Source organism: Bos indicus x Bos taurus, chromosome 1 (genome assembly GCF_003369695.1).
Source record: "Bos indicus x Bos taurus breed Angus x Brahman F1 hybrid chromosome 1, Bos_hybrid_MaternalHap_v2.0, whole genome shotgun sequence".
Lineage (NCBI taxonomy): Eukaryota > Metazoa > Chordata > Mammalia > Artiodactyla > Bovidae > Bos > Bos indicus x Bos taurus.
In genome coordinates this window covers 57555682-57562797 of record NC_040076.1, presented here as the reverse complement: position 1 = coordinate 57562797, position 7116 = coordinate 57555682, and the positions used below count along the sequence as shown (strand labels likewise).

General features: G+C 39.9%; 1 pseudogene across 1 annotated transcript; it reads left to right on the top strand.

The window, feature by feature from the left end:
• The first annotated feature begins 1426 nt into the window (after positions 1-1426).
• LOC113879254 lies at positions 1427-2401 on the top strand (annotated as a pseudogene). The gene has a single exon (XR_003507260.1). The product of XR_003507260.1 is annotated as a proteasome subunit alpha type-2 pseudogene (transcript).
• Positions 2402-7116: the final 4715 nt, after the last annotated feature.

Here is a 7116-nt window from a genome sequence, read left to right as displayed (position 1 = left end):
CTAGCTATCTACCTTGTTTCTTTTCTACCTGCTAAAGAAAAGGCAAAAAGAAAGGATGGGGTAAGGTACATGTAGTTCCATTGGTAGCCAATCAATAAGATTTTGTTTGCTAAGAAGTACAACAAAATCTCCCCACCAGTATATAGTTACTCCTATCAAAGATGTTTGCTCTCATAAACACATAGACTTGGAACTTAATTTACAGAGGCAACTTATGTTTATAAATCCACAGAAACTCAGAAGAGAATAGTTAGTATTTCCTAAGTCTGAGTGTCATATCAGTTGGGGATCCAGATCCAAATGGAGCAGACAATGTAGTTAGAAAGACAATTTAAAAATTAAGCAGAAGCTTTTAAGTTTAATTAGGTCCCATTTGTTTATTTTTGCTTTTATTTCCAATATTCTGGGAGGTGGGTCATAGAGGATCCTGCTGTGATGTATGTCAGAGAGTGTTTTGCCTATGTTCTCCTCTAGGAGTTTTATAGTTTCTGGTCTTACGTTGAGATCTTTAATCCATTTTGAGTTTATTTTTGTGTATGGTGTTAGAAAGTGTTCTAGTTTCATTCTTTTACAAGTGGTTGACCAGTTTTCCCAGCACCACTTGTTAAAGAGATTGTCTTTAATCCATTGTATATTCTTGCCTCCTTTGTCAAAGATAAGGTGTCCATATGTTCGTGGCTTTATCTCTGGGCTTTCTATTTTGTTCCATTGATCAATATTTCTGTCTTTGTGCCAGTACCATACTGTCTTGATAACTGTGGCTTTGTTATAGAGCCTGAAGTCAGGTAGGTTGATTCCTCCAGTTCCATTCTTCTTTCTCAAGATAGCTTTGGCTATTCGAGGTTTTTTGTATTTCCATACAAATTGTGAAATTATTTGTTCTAGCTCTGTGAAGAATACCGTTGGTAGCTTGATAGGGATTGCATTGAAGCTATAAATTGCTTTGGGTAGTATACTCATTTTCACTGTATTGATTCTTCCGATCCATGAACATGGTATATTTCTCCATCTATTAGTGTCCTCTTTGATTTCTTTCACCAGTGTTTTATAGTTTTCTATATATAGGTCTTTAGTTTCTTTAGGTAGATATATTCCTAAGTATTTTATTCTTTCCGTTGCAATGGTGAATGGAATTGTTTCCTTAATTTCTCTTTCTGTTTTCTCATTATTAGTGTATAAGGAAACTATTAGCAAGGTGAAAAGACAGCCTTCAAAATGGGAGAAAATAGTAGCAAATGAAGCAACTGACAAACAACTAATCTCAAAAATATACAAGCAACTCCTACAGCTCAACTCCAGAAAAATAAATGACCCAATCAAAAAATGGGCCAAAGAACTAAATAGACATTTCTCCAAAGAAGACATACAGATGGCTAACAAACACATGAAAAGATGCTCAACATCACTCATTATCAGAGAAATGCAAATCAAAACCACTATGAGGTACCATTTCACGCCAGTCAGAATGGCTGCGATCCAAAAGTCTACAAGCAGTGCGTTGGGTCTTCGGGTAAAGATGGCAGAGCGTGGTTACAGCTTTTCGCTGACTACATTCAGCCCGTCTGGTAAACTTGTCCAGATAGAATATGCTTTGGCTGCTGTAGCTGGAGGAGCTCCTTCAGTGGGAATTAAAGCTGCAAATGGCGTGGTCTTGGCAACTGAGAAGAAACAGAAATCCATTCTGTATGATGAACGAAGTGTCCACAAAGTGGAACCAATCACCAAGCACATAGGTTTGGTGTACAGTGGCATGGGCCCAGATTACAGGGTACTTGTGCACAGAGCTCGAAAACTAGCTCAACAGTACTATCTAGTTTACCAAGAACCCATTCCCACAGCTCAGCTGGTCCAGAGAGTAGCTTCTGTGATGCAGGAATACACCCAGTCATGTGGTGTTCGCCCATTTGGAGTTTCTTTACTTATTTGTGGTTGGAATGAGGGACGGCCATATTTATTTCAGTCAGATCCATCTGGAGCTTACTTTGCCTGGAAAGCCACAGCAATGGGAAAGAACTATGTGAATGGGAAAACTTTCCTTGAGAAAAGATATAATGAAGATCTGGAACTTGAAGATGCCATTCATACAGCCATATTAACCCTAAAGGAAAGCTTTGAAGGGCAGATGACAGAAGATAATATAGAAGTTGGAATCTGCAACGAAGCCGGATTTAGGAGGCTTACCCCAACTGAAGTTAAGGATTATTTGGCTGCCATTGCATAATAATGCAAATAATGAAGTGACTGAAAATCCAGAATTTCAGATAACTTCTCTACTTAAACATGTTTAAAGTATGTTTTGTTTTGCAGACTTTTTGCATACTTATTTCTACATGGTTTGATGGACTGATGTTTTTAAAATGAGACTTATAAATCATAATAAACTCTTAAATTAAAAAAAAAAGTCTACAAGCAATAAATGCTGGAGAGGGTGTGGAGAAAAGGGAACTCTCTTACACTGTTGGTGGGAATGCAAACTAGTACAGCCACTATGGAGAACAGTGTGGAGATTCCTTAAAAAACTGGAAATAGAACTGCATTATGACCCAGCAATCCCACTGCTGGGCATACACACTGAAGAAACCAGAAGGGAAAGAGACACGTGCACCCCAATGTTCATCGCAGCACTGTTTATAATAGCCAGAACATGGAAGCAACCTAGATGCCCATCAGCAGATGAATGGATAAGAAAGCTGTGGTACATATACACAATTACTCAGAGTATTACTCAGCCATTAAAAAGAATACATTTGAATCAGTTCTAATGAGATGGATGAAACTGGAACCTATTATACAGAGTGAAGTAAGCCAGAAAGAAAAACACCAATACAGTATACTAACGCATATATATGGAATTTAGAAAGATGGTAACAATAACCCTGTGTACGAGACAGCAAAAGAGACACTGATGTATAGAACAGTCTTATGGACTCTGTGGGAGAGGGAGAGGGTGGGGAGATTTGGGAGAATGGCATTGAAACATGTATAATATCAGGTATGAAATGAGTCGCCAGTCCAGGTTCAATGCACGATACTGGATGCTTGGGGCTGGTGCACTGGGATGACCCAGTGGGAGGGTATGGGGAGGGAGGAGGGAGGAGGGTTCAGGATGGGGAACACAGGTATACCTGTGGCGGATTCATTTTGATATTTGGCAAAACTAATACAATATTGTAAAGTTTAAAAATAAAATAAAATTAAAAAAAATAAAATAAAAATTAAGCAAAATTTTAAGTCTAAAATGTAATTTTACATAATTTCATAAGCTTCCAGGAATTTATGAGATTTAAAGGGACTTTAAGGAAAGAATAGATGAATTTAGATTTAGATGGTCGAAGAAGGTATTCTGAAAACAAAGATTTGAATTGAAATCTGAAGGAAGGCTAGGCCAGCAGAGATGGAAGTAGAGGGATGACTGCCTCAGAAAGGACAAAACAATTGTGTGGATACAAGAGAATATAAAGTGTTTGAGAGCTTATGAGCAGAACAGCTTGCTGGAGTGATGTATTTGTTTAAGGGAAACATGATAAAGAGAGAAACAGTGGGAACATAGCATTGGGATTGGATTAAGAAAGGTCTTGCATGGACAAAGGTTGGACTTGATTCTATAAATTAAATGTAACTGCTGGATGTATTGAGTAGAAAAATAAATTTTAACAGATTAAAAATATTTTTATTAAAAGTATCTTAATAGATTCATTTCCACAGTCAAAGTGTCAGAGTTAAGGGCCAGAATTAGGATGGTGGTGAAGGAAACTGAATAGATAGGACTGAGGGTTGATCTAAAGGAGTCATAGGTCTTAGTGACTGATGGGATAGTAGAGTTCGTGGAAAGGCGGTGACTTTGAGGCTTGAAGTTAGTAGAATAGGAAAATGAACAGTTTAGGGGGGGAAATAAAATCAACTCGAGATATCCTAAGTTTTAAGTAATAGTAAGATGAACAAGTAGAAAAATGTAATAGGCAACTGGAAATGTGACAGTGTGACCCTCCTGAGATGTGACCCTACTGAGATGTAGTCATAAACAGAGGCTTGTAAGTGAAAGATATCGCCAAGGGAAAATATGCAGAATCTGAGAATCTTAGGAAACATCTGTATGTGTGTCCTGGATGGAGAAACAGCAGTAGTAGAAGAAACAGAGGCACACAGAGGATTAAAGAAGTGACGGGAAGAGGGTATGGCCAGAATATCAAATGCAGCAGAGGACCGAGCACGGGGACGATGAGATCAGGAAAGACTCTTCAGAGTTCTTGTTGCTCTTTCCAGTTTGGTAAATCCAGTCCAGTTGCTATTTCACTCACACAGAGTGAAAGGGAGGAAACGAGATGACAAAAGATTAAGGAGTGACCAAATCATAACAAAGATAGAATTTATCCTTCAGATTAAAGGAAAAACAGGATGGAAACTGAAGGGGAATGTAAGGTCAAGTGCTTTTATTGCCTTTTATTATAGTGGTGATTAAATTTACTTGTTTATTGATTAAGAAGAATGGAAAAAAAGGAATGAAAAGTTGATGGTATCTAAAAACCACAGAGGGACAGGAATTTGAGGAGGCAAAGGCTTGAAGGAGAAAGGACCATTGGTAAAGGAGTGAGTACTATAAATATTGAAAAAATCCTTCTGAAAAAAAACAATGCCAAACAACTCTGTTTCCACATATCTGGAAGAACAAGGGCACAGAGATGGCATATTCAGTTTCCTCAGGGCCCCACCACTTCAATAAAGTAGCATGTGGGATTGCTTTCAAGCTCTGGGTCTGATAAAGTGGATGGATGGCAAAGGTTTGGACGGACCATTGTATTAGGTAATTAGCAATAGATGAACAAGAAGCATTGCTAAACAACAGCTGAGATGAGCATGAATATACCAAGTGAGCACAGATACACACCTAAAGACAGTGGACTTGACTCAGGTGTGTGGAACTAACACAACAGGTTGGGGAAAGTGAAGTGGGCACCAGAGTGCGAGGAGCTGACAGCAGTCCTGAAGGAACTGGCTGAGTCCACACGGAGTTAAAACACCTCAGTTGGAAGGATCAGACACTAGATCTTGCCAACAAGAGGAAGATGATTCAGAATGGTCAACTGGGCGAACACATCCACTCTGAGCATTCCAGCTTAAAAGGTACTTGTTGGGAATCCAACAAACTGGCTCAGCAGCATATGCGCCATACTAGGCTTGCGCATGCTGGGGGTGCAGAAGGCTGAGACAGCGCTTTGGTGTAGTTAGAGGGAGAGGACAAGCACATCGGAGCCCTGTGAGTGAGTGCATCCACACTGCATTAGGACTTCAAACACTGTGAAGAGCTGGTTGGAGGATAGCTGGTTAAGAAGCAGCCAGATGGCATGATGGGAGTTGCCCCCTCTCCTACCTTTTTCACATTCTCCCCAGTATGCATAGCCAAGTCACACAGTTGTACCTTCAAGACAATGAAAATGGAGCTAAGGAAAGGGTAACTGTGATTTCCTCATCATGTATGGCAGACCTGAAAGCTACATTCATTTCCTTGCTCAGACAGATGTAAAAGCAGTATTCATCTTCCTTCTATGCCTGGCATAGGATACTTGACCCAGGAGAGCAACCTGTGTTAAGAGGAAGAAATGAGATTTGTGAGAGGTGAGAAATCTGAAGGTCTTTAAGAAAATTATTTACTTTCCCCTCTCTGCCCCGCTGTTCAGTTCAGTTCAGTTCAGTCGCTCAGTTGTGTCTGACTCTTTGCGACCCCATGAATCGTAGCACACCAGGCCTCCCTGTCCATCACCATCTCCCAGAGTTCACTCAAACTCACGTCCATCGAGTCAGTGATGCCATCCAGCCATCTCATCCTCTGTTGTCCCCTTCTCCTCCTGCCCCCAATTCCTCCCAGCATCAGAGTCTTTTCCAATGAGTCAACTCTTCACATGAGGTGGCCAAAGTACTGGAGTTTCAGCTTTAGCATCATTCCTTCCAGAGAACACCCAGGGCTGATCTCCTTTAGAATGGACTGGTTGGATCTCCTTGCAGTCCAAGGGACTCTCAAGAGTCTTCTCCAACACCACAGTTCAAAAGCATCAATTCTTTGGCGCTCAGCTTTCTTCACAGTTCAACTCTTGCATCCATACATGACCACAGGAAAAACCATAGCGGTACAGAGATATAATTGACTTATAGCATAAGTCTAAAATATATAACATTATGCTGCAAAATGATTACCACCATAAGATTAGTTAACATCTATCACTCCATGTCTGAGGAGGCCTTACAAATAACTTACAAAAAAGAAGAGAAGCGAAAGGCAAAGGAGAAAAGGAAAGATAAACCCATCTGAATGCAGAGTTTATGCAGAGTTCTGAAGAACTGCAAGGAGAGATAAGAAAGCCTTCCTCAGTGATCAGTGCAAAGAAATAGAGGAAAACAATAGAATGGGAAAGACTAGAGATCTCTTCAAGAAAACTGGAGATACCAAGGAAACATTTCATGCAAAGATGGGCACAATAAAGGACAGAAATGGTGTGGACCTAATGGAAGCAGAAGATATTAAGAAGAGGTGGCAAGAATACACAGAAGAACTGTACAAAAAAGATCTTCATGACCCAGATAACCACAATGGCATGATCACTCACCTAGAGCCAGACATCCTGGAATGTGAAGTCAAGTGGGCCTTAAGAAGCATCACTACGAACAAAGCTAGTGGAGATGATGGAATATCAGTTGAGCTATTTCAAATCCTAAAAGATGACACTGTGAAAAGTGCTGCACTCAATATGCCAGCAAATTTGGAAAACTCAGCAGTGGCCACAGGAGTGTAAAAGATCACTTTTCATTCCAATCCCAAAGAAAGACAATGCCAAAGAATGTTCAAACTATGGCACAATTGCACTCATCTCACACGCTAGTGAAGTAATGATCAAAATTCTCCAAGTCAGACTTCAACAGTACATGAACTGTGAAATTCCAGATGTTCAAGCTGGATGTAGAAAAGGCAGACAAACTAGAGATCAAATTGCCAACATCCATTGGATCATTGAAAAAGCACGAGAGTTCCAGAAAAAACATCTATTTCTGCTTTATTGACTATGTCAAAGCCTTTGACTGTGTGGATCACAACAAACTATGGAAAATTCTTAAAGAGATGGGAAT